Source organism: Thermobia domestica, chromosome 4 (assembly GCF_964235325.1).
Source record: "Thermobia domestica chromosome 4, izTheDome1.hap1.1, whole genome shotgun sequence".
Classification (NCBI taxonomy): domain Eukaryota; kingdom Metazoa; phylum Arthropoda; class Insecta; order Zygentoma; family Lepismatidae; genus Thermobia; species Thermobia domestica.
In genome coordinates this window covers 104,094,697-104,115,785 of record NC_137457.1, presented here as the reverse complement: position 1 = coordinate 104,115,785, position 21,089 = coordinate 104,094,697, and positions in this window count along the sequence as shown.

Below are 21,089 nucleotides of genomic sequence, written 5' to 3'. Positions count from 1 at the left end.
CCAGCTTGGTAAACAACGTTGAAGACTGAGGCTTGGTACGATAAAGGTTAAAAGAGGGTAAATTTTCTATTTTCTTCTACACATATGAATGTTTAGAGGAGACCGTTACTGACGATATCTAGATTTCATTTAAGCACACAATTTAACTCGAACGAATTTGATATGCCTAATTTTGTAATTTCCTTTTCTTCAAACTGATAGGAATTGATAATCAAGAAAAAGACTGAAGCAGATTCAATCACTATAAATTTGTGATTATCCATATCAAAAGTGGTCGTAGCGAATATCTTAAAGCTTACGAATGTATACCATACGTAAGAGAGCTACCATAGGAAACACTGAGATGTAGTACTATCCAGGAAAGATGTTAGAAAATTTACCAATATGTGTAATTAATACAAGCAAAAATAAATTAGTACCTGTAATCGATAGAAATAGTTTGAAATTGATTGTTAAATTTGAAAGCAATGTTCCAGGTAAAACTATTTATTATCTTGTTATGATTGATAAGAAGAACTTTGAATACGATGTACAGGAAGAAAATATGATTGAGAAAATGCAATCAATTCTATGTTTATTAGATTTTGTTTAGTTTGTATCTCTTTTTTGTGATAATATCATAAACAATCATTGAATAAAATGAACATTTCACATAAAATTCCACGAGAGAATCTGCATTAATTGAGGATACTATACTAAATCTCGAAAAATTGTTAACAAAAACTTAAGGAGGTTGAAGAGAATAAAATATTTTATGTTATTGTTATTACGTTATCAATTCTAGAATCAGCTTCTACAGGATAATGTCTGTATTCCTGTTGCAGTGTATTCAATTATAACAGCTACTTTGTATCTGCTTCAGACTTAATTACGATTTATTATAGATTGGAAGAAGGAATACTCTTACTACCTAGGTATATATTGCATTAAATTGAGTTGTTTAAAGATGAGCCTAATGCAATTAAGATCATGAATGGTGAAGTAACAGACTAAATGTAAGGGCTAGTGTTAATAGAATCAGATTATTAGAAACAAAAATGAAGTCCGTAAAAATTTACTAGAGTGAAATGAGACTTTAGTATGTAACCTCAGAGGAAATTTACCAACACATTCTACGTAATCATCAAAGATGTTCTGCACCATACTGAAATCCTTTTGAGTTTAATGGTTATCTATTTTCTTTAAACTATGACCAATTGACTGAGTTAAGAAGTCATTGTTTCCCATAGAAGGCATAAACAGATTTCACTATCTGTATCAAAACTTGTAAACATATCAACATATAATACATATACAGAATTTAGGAAGTAAGTTTTAATTCTTATATCATGAAAGCTACCTCTATATATTTCTAAGTGTATACTATTAAATACTGTTCAAATATTTATTTTGTTATGTTTCTGGTAGTTAGTTTTCGACATTTTAAGAATTATATAAAACAATTACTTATTAGCCTACCCTCGTATATCCTTCCACTCTTTAGAGCTAGTTCGAATATATGTATATATACACATAACGGGTGTTCAAAAAGTTGCGCATACTGTTGTCCAATTTTTATATTTGTCGCAGGAGGAGAATGATTTTTTTGTGAACATACTTGGAACATTTAGCTATACACTGAGCCTACTCAATTTAGCCTCCATTAGCTGTGGCACATCTGGTCCAACGTTCTTTACATGATGTAAATACACTTTAGTAAACTTTTGGGAATTTACACCATTGCATGGGAAATAAGGTCTTTCTCACTATCAAATATTTTACCGCGCAGGTGGGCCTTCAGACGAGCAAAGAGGACGGAGCCAAGTCCGGACAGTAAGGAGGATGCGGAAAAATTTTGCACCAATTTTCGTGATTTTCTCCTGCATCACAAGGGCTGTATGGGTTTTTGTTTTTTTCATGGTGTAGTCTGATGAGCTTATCCTTAAGCTGCGAGCTGTGGGTCTTGGTGGCATGTCGCAGCTTGCAAAATGACAAACAGTAACGGTCCTTGTTAATTGTGGAGCTTGTCCTTGGATGATTTGATTAATGCTTTTTTTATTCTCATCACTCACTACCGTCGATGGTCTACCCCGTCGTGGATTTTCCAGTAGATAGAAATCATTTTTAAATCTCTGTGGCAGAGTCATGCCGGTCTTGGACAGGAACTCCGTCACCGACCGTTGTCGCAACCTGACATCTACTTCACGATCCATTATGGCTCACCTGTAAGTAAAAGGAAATACTTATATAGCTTTGGAAACTAAAGGCTCTCTTTGCCATATCTGAACCAGTGTGAAAATGGTGTGTCTGTCTCAGATTTGAAATATAGCTAATGGTATTTGATTTTTTTCACGGGACCTATCTATGCCGTTGGAAGTCAAAGGATTAAGTTTGTAACGCGTGACTTTATTTTCAGTTTCAAGTGAAACAGAGCTACCATCACAGAAACAGAGCTATTCTTTCTCTTTATACTTTTCATCGTTCATATATTTTAAAAAGGAATGTGTAATAGAAACGGGAGGAGAAGGGGTGAGGAAATCAGGATGAAAGAACAGACAACAAAAGCACAAAACGAAACAAAACAAATACAATTTTAAAGAATAAGACATTTTCAAAATCTATATGTATCATCCGAGTACATAAAAGATTAACATCAAAGTTAATTATTACTACTTTCTTTTGCTTGACTTGAGTTAAGCCTTATTAAATTTATTCATTTTTTTCTATGAATTTATTCACGATACTTTACATTACAAGTACTATACGTAACATTCGTTGTTTGATACCAATATCTCCTAACCTGGTTCAGTTTATTCAACTTCATGCGTTACCTTTCTTGTCTTATAATGCTATCTCATCTCCTAGTTGTTCACGTTTTCACCTGTTTTGGTTGTCTTTGTATGGTAAACACTTTCATTATGAAATTGTTCACTAATGCTTTATTAACAATGGATTTACCACATCCACCTAAAATGTTTGCAATATTACATGACACTAGGAGTTCCCTAGCACAACATCACTTACTTATAATTTCCACACCTATGTAAAGTAAAAGCTGCAATTATGTAGGCATAGTTCACACATTAAATTTAGGATTAATTTCACTTATATTAATAACACTTACACTTTATCTTATATACTATTTTATATATTTACTTCCCTTTCACTTTCGTTGTCGTTGTACATGTTCATTTCTGCTTACTCTTATTATGATCAATTATCATTTTTAAAATGATTTTATATTTATGTAAATCCTGCTTAGATTTTCATATCACGAAAGACTAAGGAATACCGATTTGAGGTTCAGGGTCAACTAGGAGCATTTAGTGCAGTTCCTGGTCAGCTTTTTCCTTCCGCCCTGTACGCCCAGGCTGAGAAGGAACGGGCATGAAGGTGTCACCCGGACATCCAAATCAAAATAGTCTATTAGATAAACATAACAAAGATATTCATGCAGAAACCATTAGGTGTCACGAACAATCCCGTATGTCCCTGGAGCCTATTAATATGTTGCTATTAAGAAAACCATAGCTTCCCAGTGAAATAGCAATTCCATGAATATTCTTCATTAGAAAGTCTTGTTTTATAGGTCAATCTCTTTAGCATAAAACAAGCTTTCCAGAGGTGTTATGTATTGGCGTTCAGAATGTACCTGAAAGGGAAAATCAGGAAAATTCCTTTCAAAAATCTTTTCCATCAACTTTGACTTCCTCTGGAGTGTCCCCGGTTAAACACAGATACTTTAATGTATCTGGAAACCTGCTATAGATGTTAGGGAACGGGTGCACCAAGTTCCATTATGATAAGAGGAATAGGTCTGAGGGGAAGCTCGGATTAGGTATGATGAGAAAGGTTGTAAATAGGAAACTAAGCTCAATATCTGACCTGTAAAGAGAGCATAATAAAAATAGTATAAACGCGGTAGTATTTAACCTAATATCAAGCTTTGTAAGTTATTCTCTGTAAACAATTGTTTTAGACACCAGTTGTGCTACAGTTGGATTGGTACAAGGCCACGTTATAGACCAACATCCATACAAACGCACTAGTTCCTCTTCTCCGTTTTTACGGTGACATACTACCTCCCACATAAACACCACCTTTACGAAAACGCTTATGTGTCTGGAGGAAAGGATTGCGGGCTACAATGAAATTTAGAGCTATCTCGATGGTATTCACTACGGAAGGTGAACCCCTACTGAATTGGTCGAAATTGAGCCGCCAGACGAAGAGTGTTCTGGGAGAAGGCAGCAGTTCTCCAATAGCTAAGTTGGCGAAAATCATAAAGATTGTTTGGCGCTAAGTTGGCGGAAACGATAGGCAATTCGCTCACTAGTCCTAGGCGTAATCAGGGTGACCTTAACGGCTGGGATATTGCGGAGTGTAAGACAACAGAAACCACCATTCAATTTTTCTCTACATCGCTGGCAGCAAAAAGAGAACACAATGGTTTTTCGATTATCAAAATATAATTCCGGAACTAAATATCTCCCCATTCACATTTCCGGGAGGGGGATGGTTTGGAAGGACTATTGGACCAGAAGGTAATAATGAAGGAAGACAGAGAAAGAAGGGGAGGGAAGAGCAAGCGGTTTAATGATAGGGGTATAGGGCGTACATACTATGTAACAGAGAGCAAAATTAGAAAACCTTAATGAAGAAATGAAACAGAATAATCTAGAATTACAGTAGTTCGTGAGGTTACATGGGAAGGTAATGGAGTGCTGAGGAGCTAAAGATATAGAATGTTTTACTCAAATAATGAAAGAGGCCGTCAGCATGACTTAGGAATGATTCCACTAGTTAACAAATTTAAACTTTTTGTTTCTTACATGAGAAAAATCACCTGATCTTAAAGGAACTATTTGCGCTGAATTCGAATATGCACTCGGTTTTTCTCTATCACGTACAGTTTTTCCGTAACAAAGGAATTTTCGGGAAATTCCCTCTAAAATTTCCCTTTTTCAGATATTTTATTCCCCTAGCTCCTGTCCTCTTACATATAGTAAGGTAGAAATTATACCTAAGTATACCTTGATTTATATTTAATAAACCCTAAAAGTTTCGTAAAAATCGCTTTGTTCTTTTTAGAGAAATAAATATATTTGTATGTATACTGTGTGCACTGTTTATTGCACCTGATAGTAATGCTTTCAGATCTCCTGACTTGGGGTAAAAACGATTTGCTTTATTACTACAAACACAGACATAAAAATGAATATTTATAATAGTCAACAACACACTTGTATTGTTCTCTGTAAATTAGAAACGTGTATAAAAATAGAATGTACTTCCAACGTATATTTTTTTAAACGTACAGTATATGTATATCTTAATACGTATATATACAATTCTCCAAGTTTTTTCGTTTTGTCCTGACCTAGTCCGTGATTTGCACCTGACAAAGCAAGAGGCGGAACTTCTGGGATCAAGGCTCCAGCAGTGGAACTTATTGGATGCAGAAACGGACATATCAGTGTACAGGAAAAGGCATGTTGAATTTTCAAGTTATTTCTCAATGCAAGATAATGTGTGCGTATGTACGGATATAAATGGGTTGATGGCGGAGCTAGGAATTCCTTACGTTCCAGAAGAATGGAGGTTATTTATCGACGCGTCGAAGGTCAGCCTTAAAGCTGTCCTTTTACATAATGGAAATAAAAAACCTTCTATACCACTTGCGCACTCAGTGAAGATTAAGGAATCCTATGACACCATGTCAACTTTGCTAAATCTTATAAATTACAAGGACCATTGTTGGCAAATATGTTGTGATCTCAAGGTAGTTGGTATTTTATTAGGACTGCAGTGCGGTTACACTAAGTACCAATGTTTTTTATGTTTATGGGATAGCCGAGCTGATGACAAACATTATGAAGTGAAGGAATGGGAACCTAGAGTGAATTACGTACCTGGAGAATGCAACGTCAAATACGCTCCTTTGGTAGATCTTAATAAGATATTACTACCGCCACTTCATATCAAGTTAGGACTTATGAAAAACTTTTTCAAAGCCATGGACACATCTGGTGAAGGTTTCAAGTATTTGCGAGATAAGTTCCCTAACCTGAGTGATGCTAAGATTTCAGCGGGAGTGTTTATTGGTCCCCAAATTAGGAAATTAATGCTTGATGATAGCTTTGACAGCAAGTTGAAAAGTGCTGAGCTAGCTGCCTGGACAGCATTTAAGTGTGTTGTGCGCAACTTTCTGGGCAATAACAAAGCTGAGAGTTACACAGAAATCGTACAGGACATGATACAGAAATACAAAGAGTTGGGTTGTAGGATGTCTTTAAAAATCCACTTTTTGCACTCCCACCTCAGCTTCTTTCATGCTAACCTAGGTGCTCTCAGCGACGAACAGGGGGAAAGATTCCATCAAGATATAATGAAAAAAATGAATTGAAATCTTTAAGTTTACGTCCCACGGTTATGCCGGTTAGCCTAAAGGAGACGGTGATGATGAGAGATGAGTGAAATGGTGGAATGAAGAAAGTGGGAGGAAACAGGAGAACCCCGAGAAAACCCACAAGCACAGTGTTTGTCAACCACAAAGTTCACTTGGCGGGGGCTGGGATCGAACCCGGGACCCCAAACACCAGAGGTGAACGCTCTACCACTGAGCCACTGCGCCCCCCAAGATATAATGGCAATGGAGAAAAGGTACCAGGGACGATGAGATCCTTCAATGATGGGGGACTATTGTTGGGGACTTGCTAGAGAATGCAACATTTCTTACAAAAGAAGGAAGTAGTGTACGTTTTTGTAACCCAATGGAAGTTTCATATATTGTGAGAGTTTTGATTGTTTTTTCATGAACTTTTGTTACATTTGTATTATTGTTTATTGTAAATTGTCACACTTGTAAATTATATTCTATTATATTTTATATATGTGTTTGTGGTAATAAAGAAAAACGTTTTACCTCAACTTAAGAGATCTGAAAGCATTACTATAAGGTGCAATAAACAGTACACACAGTATACATACAAACATATTTACAAACAGAGAAAGAAGGGGAGAGAAGAGCAAGCGGTTTAATGATAGGGATATAGAGCGTACATACTATGTAACAGAGAGGAAAATTAGAAAATCTTAATGAAGAAATGAAAGAGAATAATCTAAAATTGCAGTAGTTCGTGAGGTTACATGGAAAGGTAAATGGGTGCTGAGAAGCTAAAGATATAGAATATTTTACTCAAATAATGAAGTTCCTTTAAGAACAGGTATTTCCTTTTATGTAACAAAACCTTGGTTAAATAGTGAAAGCGCTTAAAAGAGAAGGTAGTGAAAGTAAAATTTATTGATGATAGAGCTATGATGTTAAAACTTACAGAAAAAAACGAAGGATCTAGTGGTGATACAGACATATGCACAGACGACTTCGCATGCAACTGAAGAAATAGAGAGAAATATGAGAAAATAGAAGAAATTATAGATAGGGAGAAGAGGGGTGCATGCGTAATTCTAATTGGAGATGATTTCCATGCAGTTGTAAAAGGGAAATAGGAAGGTGGTATAGTAGGCAATCTGTTTTAGGCGATAGAACTGAAAGAGGAGAGGGAGTAGTGAATTTCTGCAGGCATAATTTACTAGTAATTGGGAACACTTAGTTCAATTAGACCAAGAGAAGAAGATGGAAATCATCAATAGACGGCTATATTATGATTCACAACATGTATCGAAACAGCATAAAGAAAGCGAAGACCCTCCCAGGCTGATATTTTCTCTAATCATAATATTGTGCTTGCCAAAGTAGATATTGAACTAAAAAGTGTAGGCGAAAAAAGTAGGCAACAAACTGTTGAATACTGAAAAGCTGAAAATGGGGAAATAAGATTTTATTCGTTGAAAAATTCGAAGAAAAGTGTTCAAACTTGGAAGCGATAAGTGCAGGTAGTAACGCTCGGTGAGAATATATTACACAGAAAAAGGAGTAGATAATGAAGTAGATAATGAAGTAGGCGATTATGATAAAGGATTTAGTATTCTTTAGAATCAGTCTGAAAAGTCTATATCCCATATTAGGAACGAAAAGGCAACCGGAATAGATAACATACCAATCGAAATCATTAAAAACATGGGAGACAAGGGAATGAAAGAATTGTTTCGACCGTGCAATAAATACATCATACAGAAGAATGGCCAAAAGACATTCTGAGGAAGATTATGATAATGATGGCTAGCAAATCTAACCCGAAGAGATTTGAGGATTGTAGAACTATTAGTCCCATACCAAATGCAGCTAAAATTTTGCTCCGAATACTGAACAGAAGTTTATAAAAAAGATCAAATGAAGAAGTTGAAGATGAACAGTTCGAGTTCAGAAGAGGCAAGAGCACATGAGATGCTATTTGATTATTAAGGGCAATCGGTTGAAAGATTTATATAAAAAGGCAAAGAGGTGTATGTTCTATTTATTGTTCTAGAATAGGCTTTTGGCCGCTTGAATCGGGAATTGTTATTGGGAGTTCTAACGAAGATAGGTTGGAATGGGAAGACAAAAGATTCATAAGAAACTTATACATGAACAAACAAGTACGTTTTAGGATAGGGGAAGAACTGACGGTAGAGAGTACACTCGGCAGGGGACAAGCATGCTGCATCTCGCAAGCACTATTTAATGTCTACCTAGAAGTTATAGTGAAAAAGAGCCTATATGATAATGTCGGCATTTCGGTTGGAGGAAGAATGATTAGATACATAAGATTTGCAGACGATATGGCGCTTGTTGCTGGAGCTGAAAAGAAAATCAGTAAAATGTTTTTAAAATGAGGAAGGGCTTTGAAGAACATGAATGAAAATAAATGTTAGAAATACAAAAGCTATGGTCTGAAAGACGAAAGCCAAAAACGGGAAACAAAGCAAAGATAGGAATGGCGAAATAAGCCTTTAGGAGGAAGAATATTCCATTTTGTGGGACCTTGAATAAAGAGTTGAAAAAAGACTCATGTCGTACTTCGTGTGGTGTGTTGTACTGTATGGGACGGAAACGTGTACATTACGTAAATGTGATGAAAAACGAGTGAAACCTTCGAAATGTGGGTGTGGAGAAGAATGGATAGTTGGGGCGGGCGGAAAACGAATGAGAGTGTTAGAAATGGTTTGGGAGAAAAGAGCACTTTCAGAGGGAGAAAAAAGCACTTTCAGATATTATTAATAAGAGGAAGAAAAGCTGGTTGGGACATTGAATAAGAATATATTTATAATGAGGGACCTCCTGGAATGTATGATGGCGGAAAGAGAGGGACGCGCGAAGAACACTACAGTAATCAATAATACAAAAAGGGAAAGTTGATACGAAGAGGTTACCGGAGGACCGTGGAGCATGGGCTCTTCTCAGCTCCTTCAAGTACCATGTCAATACGGGTACGTAAAGATGCCTCCTACCTATCGATAAAAGATTGCAAAAACTATCAAAAATTTATGATTAATTTGTGTTAATTTTTGCTATAAAATTTAGAATTTGTGCTCCATTACCAACAACGGAATTTAACGATAATTGGGAGCTACCTTCACACTAGCCCCCCTCCCCTACTAACTAAAAAGGATTCAAACCAATACCAATATTTAGTGCGCAATCTGTGTTGATTTGTGTGCTATATCCAGGACAGAGGAAATGAGAAACGATGATTTTGGGTAGGTGCAAACTTGGCTCCCTCACCAAGTTGGATTCGACTCAAGCCTGTGCCAATATTTAGTGCTCAATTGGTGCTGATTTGTGCCGCAAGTTTTAGAATTTGTGCTATACCCAGATAGAGCAAAGTTATTAATTATTACTTGGAGGGGTGTGTGAACTCATACCCCCAACTCGGATTCGATTCAAAAATATAGAAAAATTTCGTGCTCACTTTAGTTTCCACACTCTAAAAACGATATTGTTATATTCATCCATTTTTTTTGGTTGAATGTAACTATACAGTATTATTAATATAGCGCCACCAAGAATTATGAGTATAATATTATAATGTTAAAAAATTTAGCTGGGTCAACAATAATTATGGTTGTCCTAGACATATTTATGATAACAACTATGCCAATTATTGTACTTGCAACTATACAGCTGCTATATACTTGGAAATACTATGTAGTAAGGTCATCGGAACTATCCAGAAATGTATTGTGCTTATCCCTACAATACAGTATATGTTGTGACACCGATTTGTGTAGTGGTTGTAACCATACTCGTAGTGCCTAAATAGATGATGTGACGTGTCCAGATGCTTTCACGACTATACTTTATGATCATTATTAATATATATTGTTGTGCTGCGCTTACCATAAATATTGTTGTCCAAGAAATGTGGTATTGTTATCACAGCCATAGTTTTATTCTTTCTGTACTATGTATTTCATGTTAATAACTATACCAGTATTGCTAAGGCAACATAACAGTATTGTTGCCCTAACAATACTGTTATGGTGCCTTGACAACTGTGCTTGCCATAGCAGTACTGAATCGTGAGTGCTGTTATACTGTAAATGTTGTTTATGCCGGAAAAAAAATCCTGCGATTTTGGCTAAGGTACATCTGACTTGGTAGAAAAAGTTGTTTACTTTTGAAGAGGAAGATATCTACATATGTTATTTACTGTTGGTTTGCTTCCAGCAGTAAAGTAAAAATCAAAGACTGTCTCCCTAAGTCAGATAATTTTCTAACCCAAAACTGCATGATATCCTGATTTTTTTTTTCGAGCAGCTCTTAAATTGCATGAAATTGTTATTATGTAGCACGTTTTAAGAAATGATGCTGACACCCACACCACCATGTACATGTATTAGACTAGATTATTAATAGTTAGCATTTTAGATGCAATCTTGTGCAGCAGCTCTCAGACTACAACAGCACCAATATTGCGTAGAAGCAGATTGTATCTAAAATGGTAACGACTCATGATGGTATGTATCGTCATCCTGTCTCTTGGACGTGTTACATAATAGCAATGCAGTGCAATATACGTAAAGTCTATAGTACGACAACAGTCACTATAACAATACTGGAATTGGCAATTCGAAGAGCACTAGGAAAATTGTGCAGTTGCAACTGTAAGAGTAATATGTGTACTAAATAAGTTGATAGGATACATATTTAATGAAACTTCCAGCGTCACTTAAGCAGTCGTTTTATTAATTTAATCCTCTACATTTCAATGATTTCTTTATCATCATTTGTGGCTTAGTGTTAGAGCGCTCCGGTCTCGAGCAACGAGTTTTTGGTTCGGTCCCAGCTCGCGTGAAGTGGGCTTTTTATTGGATAAACACTGTGTACATGTGTTTTCTCGTGATTTTACCGTTTCCTCAAACCTTCTTCATTCGACCATGTCGTTCACTATCATCATCATAGTTTCCCTTGGCCTCGGAGCATAATAAAAAAATGAAATCTTTGTCTTACGCCTGATGGTTAGGCCGACTAGAATAAAGGAGATGGTGATGATGAGTAACGAATGATATTGTGGAATGAAGAAAGTGAAAGGAAACTGGACAACCCCAAGAAAGCCCAAGCACACGGTGTTTGTCTACCACAAAGTTCACTTGGAGCAAGCTGGGATCAAACCAGGAACCCATGCACCACAGGTGAACGCTGTACCACTGAGCCACCGCGGCCCCTTTCGGAGCATATACATACGACGTTAAACAAAGAAGTGTCTTTTAATGATTTTTTAATATTCTTCACGAACACACATAATGGTAAATTGTCCAGTCGTTAAAAAGAGGAAACACTATTTGAAATTAGATTCAAACTGATATTTGAACTTAGTTCCTTCATTCCCCATAATCTTACTTTTTTATTTCTTTTTCCAAAAAGGAACGAGGGCGGAATTTTTTAAAACAGCCAAAAAAGAATACAATATAGTATACATACTCCTAAACTATATAAAATTACGAAAGATGCTTTAAGTGAATACCAATACATTGTTATAAAGAAATATTACTACTGTATGGCTTATCAGCAGATATTAAAGTTGAAGGTCAAACAGCGATTTCTAATAACGTCGTCAACAGACTGAAAATTTAAGAATTTAAAACTAGGAGCAACTACTATTATAGTAATTACAACTCATAAAGCGCTTAGAATAAGGGCGCAGCATAAAGATTGTTTATTCATCTACGAATTATATTCATTAAATGCAATCAGAGGGCCACGAACGCGAAACTTTATCAATATTTCAATTGCTGTACTGAAGTTTTAAAATAAGTGTTTCTTTTTCTTACCAAAAAAAGTGGAAAAAAATACCATTCTTAGAGACCTTAACACGTACAGACAATAAGAAATTGCCAAACTGTATACGATTAAATTAATACAAAAGGAACTTAATTGAAATTCAAGGTTAGAGGTTCATTATAAGCTATACAGTCATATTACACTTACCTTCTCAAAGCTTTTTTTTTTTTTTTTTAGTACTGCATCTTATGTTTGGTTAATAGCTTCGCATTAAAAAACACACATGAACTAGCAATGTACGACTTTCTTTACTAATAATATAGGGCCTTTAGAAGAGGAATGGATGTTCAAGATCTTTTGTACATGACTGTAAACTGAAAGAACTTCTAGAAAAGAATATTGAAAGCATACCTATTCTCCTATAAATATAATGTCCATATGCACATACTTTTTCCTTTCCTGTTACATTGATAGAAAAAAATACTTGATATTATTCAGTATTATTATACTGATTGAATAACAGAGCTTTTAGATAATAATAGAGAAAGTAGCTAACTTTTTAACCTACCAATCACTGTACGAATTCAATCACATTAGAGGGATAAGAAAAGTAGACGAGTAGACTGAAAAACTTGGTGGCTTTTGGAGACCTGGGTTCAATTCTCGAACCAGTTGTTTATTTTTTCACGCTTTGGAGGTAATGAAATTCGCATTCTACATGGAAACTCAGAGACCAGGGTTGGATTCCCGTAATAATATGTAGTAAGATAACTGATGTTAAGCAAACAGAACCCCAGAGGAAGTTACCAGAAATCTTGTAACGAAAAATTTGTAAAAAGATTCGTCTCCTATACATAAATGAAAATTACTACAATCCGTCAGAAGTTATTAAACAAAAGAACATGAAGAAAGATTGCTATGTACTGTATATCAACTTTACATACAGGAATATGTTATGTATCGTAATTCCTAGTTCTTTTCCAAAAGCAAGTAATGGCTAATGAACGCACAAAAACAGAATTTATATAATTGTATTTACTCCTTCATAACTAAGCCAATATATTTTATATTAAATTACAGCTTAATATAAATATCATATATAGGGTAGCCCAAAAGTATTAATAGGTACACAGTTCCATAGTGCTTTTTATATTATTTCTTACCTTTATCCATCAGGTACACTTACTTTCTTTATTATTTATTCTTAATGTCTTTTTACTTACGCCTTAAGCTCGGAACAGCCTAAGTAAATAAACCCATAAACTAGAATATAATGTCCATATGCACATACTTTTTCCTTTCCTGTTACTAGATCAACGCAGGGGTATATACCTACTTTTAGGCCACCCTGTACATTGTATATGCGAAACATTTGTCTTGAAACAAAATAATCTTTATAATAAGAATTTATATACCATTATATTTTATACAGGGTGTCAATAAATTCAGGGTATGGATTTGTGAGGTGATTCGACATATAAAAATAAGAAAAAGTCCATATCGACCCGTGGACTAAAGTGCATAGTTTCGGAGTAATAGGCTGCCGAAAACGTTAAAAAAAGAAATTTAAAGGTCCATATCTTCACTACTACGGGACCGATCGTAGTCGAGTTAGACATCACTTGGGAACTAGGTTATGTGCTATCCAAATATCGATGTTTCAGAACTTGCACATAAATTCTTATAGAAGCAGTTGGGAAATAATCAGAAAATTTGGAGTACTCACTAAGTGCCTCTATAAATATGCAAGTGCTGCAGAGTTCTAAAACATGGATACTTGGATATAGTACATACTAGTTCCTAAGTATGCCTTGACTGACTACGATCGTTTCCATAGTAGTGAGGCGATTGACCTCCAAACTTCATTGTGTCGTGATTTCTACAGCCTATAACTTCGAAACTATGCACTTTTGATCACAGGTCCACATGAAGATTTTTTTTTAAATTTTGATATGAGGAATCACGTCCCTACATTTATATCCCTGAATAAATTTACACCTTGTATAATTCATTATTTCCTTGTTTCATTTAAAACAGAACGATTTATGGTAATTTAAACCATCTTGTATATGTTATCGTAGTAGTATCAATTAACTGTAATGGAATAGTAACATAACACTTTCCATTGGCCAGTTTCCTACAATTTGTTGGAGCATAATTCCACACACTTTCCAGTGATAAACATACGCCTCAGTTTGTATTATGTGGTATGCGATAATGTGTATCAGATCCAACAGATTCTGAACCCTTCCAATAAAGCATGTATAACATCAACGATATAATTTTCTGTAACATGAACTGCAGGCAACATGTTCCATATACACTTTTCCTTAATACCCGTTTTGGAAGCATCTGTCAAAGAAATTTGAATATTGTAAATTTCTCTATTCCGTAATTTAGAATGATCTTCCGAAGTCTGAACTGGTGCCACGTCTTTCGATACTGTACAAAATCTGCAAGCAAACTTAGATGATAAAAACTCTGTAAACCATAATAATGAATGTATGCCCAAATTATCTCCAAGTACCCCAATCAATTGGAAATAAATATTGAAATCTCCATCCATATATTCTACACATAAGCCGCCTTCTTCGAGAAATTTCAGTTCATTTAGCAGGACTTGACACAGTGACTTCTTTTCCGAAATGTCGTCTATCTCATGTATGAAATAGAAGATACACAAATATGTTTTGAAGCTGTGCGGAAAATTGTGGGGGTACGCAGCCAATAGTGTAATAAATGGATCCCACCTTTCTCGTTTCTGCATGACCACCTGAGGGATAATTAACCTCGAAGTCATCGTAATACAAAAGCAGCGATAAAATTATTTTATCAGAAGACATATACGCTTATTTCTCCAATGTTTCCCTTGAATACAGTTAAACAACACATCACTATCATGTAAGCAAAATTCTCTGTATTTTAAAATTGTTTGCAAAAGGTTTCAAAATTCTAAAAATTGTTTCAAAGCTGCTCTCATAGGAATGAATTTCGCCATGATCGCAATAGTGTTCATAGTTATCTTCCATTTTTTTTATGGATACCAGCTTTCGTCCAACGACGACGTCATTTGCAGGAATGGAGTAACCTGTTGCTTCAAATGCTTTTAAGCGCATATGATCTATGGATAAATTACGAAATGGGTTTGAAATTACATCGAACATCTTGTGAATTTCATGTATGTAGAGTAAATGCAAATCCACAACCAAAAAAATTCTGTATGTAATCAACAATTTTCTGTATACGTACTCTTGTTATATCTGGCCTGCTATACAAGTTTGACAAGAACAGCATGACGTGTTTTCCAACTGTTCTTTCATAAACTTCTACATCACAATCTGGGAGATGCTGATGATTGGTTGATCCCTCATAAGTTTCTACATTAAAATTTAGAACACCGTGTACACCAATTCCAGGAGTCACCTGGCCTGCTATACCAGTTTGACAAGAACTGCATGACGTCTTTTCCAACTGTTGTTTCATAAACTTCTACATCGAAACCTGGGAGAGGCTGATCATTTGTTGATCAATCATAAGTTTCTACGTTAAAATTTAGAACACTCTGTACACCAATTTCAGGAGTCACAGCTGAAACAACTGGTTGTGGGACATTTTCAGGGAGGTTATGGTGAGAAACATTTGGAAGTAAACGCCTGTTAGGCTGTTCGTGTTTTTGGAAGTATTTTCTAAACGACTTAATATCTAGAAAATCACGGAAGCAGTATTTTTCGCCGCAAGATATTTGCTATTGATTAACAATTTGTGAAAAAACGAAGGTGAAGAAGAAGAGATTTAGGTGATTTCAAGCTAACTTACACAAGAAGCAGGTAAACATGGTAATATTACTAAAATAACCTAATATTAATATAACTTATCAAAGAAAAACTATGCATAGTCTGGTGATTTAGGACATCATTTCGTACATCAATGTACTAACGGCAGTGAAATGTTTGTCCCATACAGGTTCAATTTCGTACACAAATTTCTTCAAAAACATCCAGGCTTGGTCGCTTTCCTTTGGAAACGTTGCATTCAAAACATGAACAGCCTTGAAACAAATGTCCATTACTTTCAGTGTTGATCCTATCTTGTACAGTTCATAGTCCATTGAGACATAACATTCCGTAACACCGTATGTTTCATTTGTGACGATGATAGGAACAGGCTGTACAGAAAGGCCAAATCTTCACATCTCTCTGTCTTTCCAAGTCAGGTTGCAACTCATCAATTGCCTGAAACCAAATATATTTAATAAGAAATTATCACTCAATTCTAAACGTAGTCGAAAGCAATCTTAAAGCTGTAAAGTGTTAATGAACTAGAGCGACAAACTGAAACATGTCATTCCTCACATCAAAACAAGTTAAAACAGATCATATAGACGTGTGGTCGAAAGAGCACTTTTTCGGGGTTATACGCTGCCAAAAAGGCGAAAACATGAACTTCAAAGGTCCATAGCTCCACTACTATGGAGCATATTTTAGTCCGATCTAGACATCACTTCAGCGGTATGGAGGCAAAACCTGCTAAACACATTCTTCAATTTTGTCAGGAAACAAGAAGAAAGTTACTTTCTTATGTTTCAGGTTTGTTGAACAATTGTTTTTTTTTAGTGGTAGATTTCACTCATCTGCATTACGTAATGAGGAAAAAAATGTTTCGTCTTCTTAAAAAAACTGAAAAATGGATTTAGCAGATTTCGCTTCTATACCTCTGACTTAGTAACCAGTATGTACCCTATCCAAATACCTGTTTCAGAATTCCTAAGAGCTTCTTCAATAATCTTTAGAGAAGGAGTTTGATACTAGTTAATATTTTCTGAGTACTGTGCAGCTGCCACTCTAAAATTTGTTATACAAGAACTGGAGAATTCCGAAACACGGATGTTTGGATAGGGTACATACTACTGAAGCTATGGACATTTAAAGATCCTTTTGCCACTGTTTCGGCAGCTTATACTGACTTACAGCATTTTGACTACAGTTTTATATGAATGTCTTTTTCTTATTTTGATGTAAGGAATCATTTGTTATAGTTTGTGGTCTAGTTCTTTCACACCCTATACGTTATATATATATATATATATATATATATATATATATATATATATATATATATATATATATATATATATATATATATATATATATATATATATATATTTGGTCTAGGAATTAATTCGTGCGGGTGGACAAGAGATGGCGCAACGAACGGAGCGTCCCACAGTTCCGTGTATCCACACATGTGTTGCAAACCCCTGTCATCGCGTATCGTTCGTAGTATAGGGCAGTGGATTAAAGCGTCAACAACACCAGTTTGTAGTTAAGTGAACATGGCGCAATTTGTGCCTGATAAAGTGTTTTTGCGGGGTGTCCTGATGCATTACTTTAACATGCAGAAAAGTGCGACTGAAAGTCGTATTTTGGTGGAAGTGTATGGTGACCATGCTCTAGCTGAGCGAAAGTGTCAGAAGTGGTTTGCACGGTTTAGAAGTGGTGATTTTGGCTTGGCAGACCAAGAGCGAGCTGGAGAGCCAAAAAAATTTCAAGACGAAGAATTGACAGCATTGCTCGAGCCGTGTCAAACGCAGGAACAACTTGCAGCAGCATTAGGTGTTGATCAAACAACAGTCTCCAAACGCTTGAAAGCCATGGGAATGATTCAAAAGATGTCACATTGGGTTCCACATGAATTGAAAGACAGAGACGTTGAAAGACGAAAAACCATTTGCGAATTGCTGCTTCAACGACAGAGCAGAAAGGGGTTTCTGCATCGAATTATTACGGGTGATGAGAAGTGAAATCCATTACGAGAACCCTAAACGAAAAAAGGCCTGGGTGAATCCAGGTGAACCAGGTCCATCACAACCAAAACGAGATATTCACTGTGCAAAGGTTACGCTGTGCATATGGTGGGATATGAAAGGTGTGGTGTACTATGAGCTGCTGCAACCGGGTGAAACTATGAATGGAGAACGTTATCGACGACAATTAATGCGTTTGAAACAAGCTCTGGCCAGAACACGACTAGAATGGGAGAACAGGCATGATAAACTTATTGTTCAACATGATAACGCTCGCCCACATGTCGCAAAACCGGTCAAAACCTATTTAGAAAATGTCGGATGGGAATTTTTACCCCACCCGCCGTATTCACCAGACGTTGCTCCTTCGGACTACTACTTGTTCGATTGCATGAAGAACGATTTGATTGGACAGCGGTTTACTTCTTCAGAAGATATCGAAACATGGGTCTCTGACTGGATCGCTTCCAAGGATGAGGACTTCTTTCGCCACGGAATCCGTACATTGCCTGACAGATGGGCGAAAGTGGTGGCTAGCGATGGAAAATATTTTTCTTAAGGTATTTATGTAATTTGTGTTTGTACTACAGCTTCAATGTGTGCGTACCAACCCCACGAATTAATTCCTAGACCATATATATATATATATATATATATATATATATATATATATATATATATATATATATATATATATATATATATATAGGGTGCGTCATTCATAAAGTTCAAACATGATAACGACAAGACCAGAAAGAGATCAGCACTCAGTGTACAGTGTTGTCAACTCATTTTTATAATAGTCCTACGTTAGGTTGTTACAAATTTAAAATTTGCAATTAAAAAAAAATAAAATACCAAACTTACTGTTCAGTGTTGCAAACCAATGACGCAACAGTATCACAAATATGAAAAATAAGCAAATTTAAACGCTTCTGCAACAGTAATAACGCAAGTAAGATAGACGGGGCGAGGCATATCGAATGTAGTAGTAATTGCATGACTTGAGGCAAATTTTGCCGCCCGCTGGAGCGTGGCGCCCGCCGCCGCCGCCAAAATTTTAGGCCCCGGGCGCCCGGCGAACCTTTTGGGGTTACGTGGTCCGGGGTCAATGACCTAGGGGTACTTAGGACCACCCCTTTTAGATTTTGGCAGGGGTACCATGGCCCACCCCCTAAATTTTGGCAGGGGTTCCTAGGACCCTCCCAATTAAATTTTGGAAATTAACAAATCTAAAAATTTTGGTGTGTTAGCCTAGAACCATAGTATGTACCTTAATCAATATTGGGGGTCTATGTCGTTCCCTTTTAAGGGTAAAAATTGCCAAAAAGTCAAATTTCGGGGGTTTTTGACCTAATTTATCGCCTTTGATGTGGTGTTATTATCCTATATGGTTATATGGGCGAATATAAGGGTCCATTACCTTTCATAAGATATGGGTACATTTGTGCACCCCTTTAAAAATTTGGGAGGGGTACCTTGGCCCACCCCTTAACTTTTGGAAATTGCTCAATTTAAACATTTGGTATTATAGTACTGGACCCTAATATGTATTATGATAAATTTGGGTGTCCACCTTGTTCACTTTTAGGGTACAAAATTGCCAAAATATAAATGTAAGCAATACGTTGTACCACGTGTTTGGTCTTTTGGCCCAATTTATCCTCTTGGATAAGGTCCTATTACCTTATATTGTTATATGGTTATGTATAGGGTTCTATTACCTTTTATAAGACATAGGTACGTTTGTGCACCCCTTGAAAAATTTGGGAGGGGTACCTTAGCCCACCCCTTAAATTTTGGAAATTGAACAATTTAAACATTTGGTATTATAGTACAGGACCCTAATATGTATTATGATAAATTTGGGTGGTCCACCTCGTTCCCTTTCAGGGGTACAAAATTGTCAAAATATAAACGTAAGCAATACGTTGTACCAAGTGTTTGGTCTTTTGGACCAATTTATCCTCTTGGATGAGGTTCTATTACCTTATATGGTTATATGGTTATGTATAGGGGTCTATTCCCTATCATAAGACATAGGTACATTTGTGCACTCCTTTAAAAATTTGGGAGGGGTACTTTGGCCCACCCCTTAAATTTTAGAAATTGCTCATTTTATATATTTGGTAGTATAGTACTGGATCCTAATATGTATTATGATAAATTTGGGTGGTCCACCACGTTCCCTTTTAGGGTACAAAATTGTCAAAATATAAACGTAAGCAATACGTTGTACCACGTGTTTGGTCCTTTGGACCAATTTATCCTCTTGGATGAGGTCCTACTACCTTATATTGTTATATGGTTATGTATGGGTGTCTATTCCCTATCATAAGAAATAGGTACATTTGTGCACCCCTTTAAAAATTTGGGAGGGGTACCTTGGCCCACCCCTTAAATTTTGGAAATTGCCCAATTTAAACATTGGGTATTATAGTGCTGGATCCTAACATGTATTATGATAAATTTGGGTGGTCCACCTCGTTCCGTTCTAGGGGTACAAAATTGCCAAAATATAAACGTAAGCAATACGTTGTACCACGTGTTTGGTCTTTTGGACCAATTTATCCTCTTGTATGAGGTCCTACTACCTTATATGGTTATATGGTTATGTATGGGTGTCTATTCCCTATCATAAGAAATAGGTACATTTGTGCACCCCTTTAAAAATTTGGGAGGGGTACTTTGGCCCACCCCTTAAATTTTAGAAATTGCTCATTTTATATATTTGGTACTATAGTACTGGTTCCTAATATGTATTATGATAAATTTGGGTGGTCCACCTCGTTCCCTTTTAGGGTACAAAATTGTCAAAATATAAACGTAAGCAATACGTTGTACCACGTGTTTGGTCCTTTGGACCAATTTATCCTCTTGGATGAGGTCCTACTACCTTATATGGTTATATGGTTATGTATAGGGGTCCATTACCTATCATGAGAAATAGGTTTATTTGTGCACCTCTAAAAATTTGGGATGGGTACCTTGGCCCACCCCTTAAATTTTAGAAATTGAACAATTTAAACATTTGGTATAATTGTATAAGACCCTAATATATTTTACTATAAACTATATTAAATTTTTGTGGTCCATCTCGTTCCCTTTTATGGGTACGAAATTGCCAAATTTTAGTACAACCAC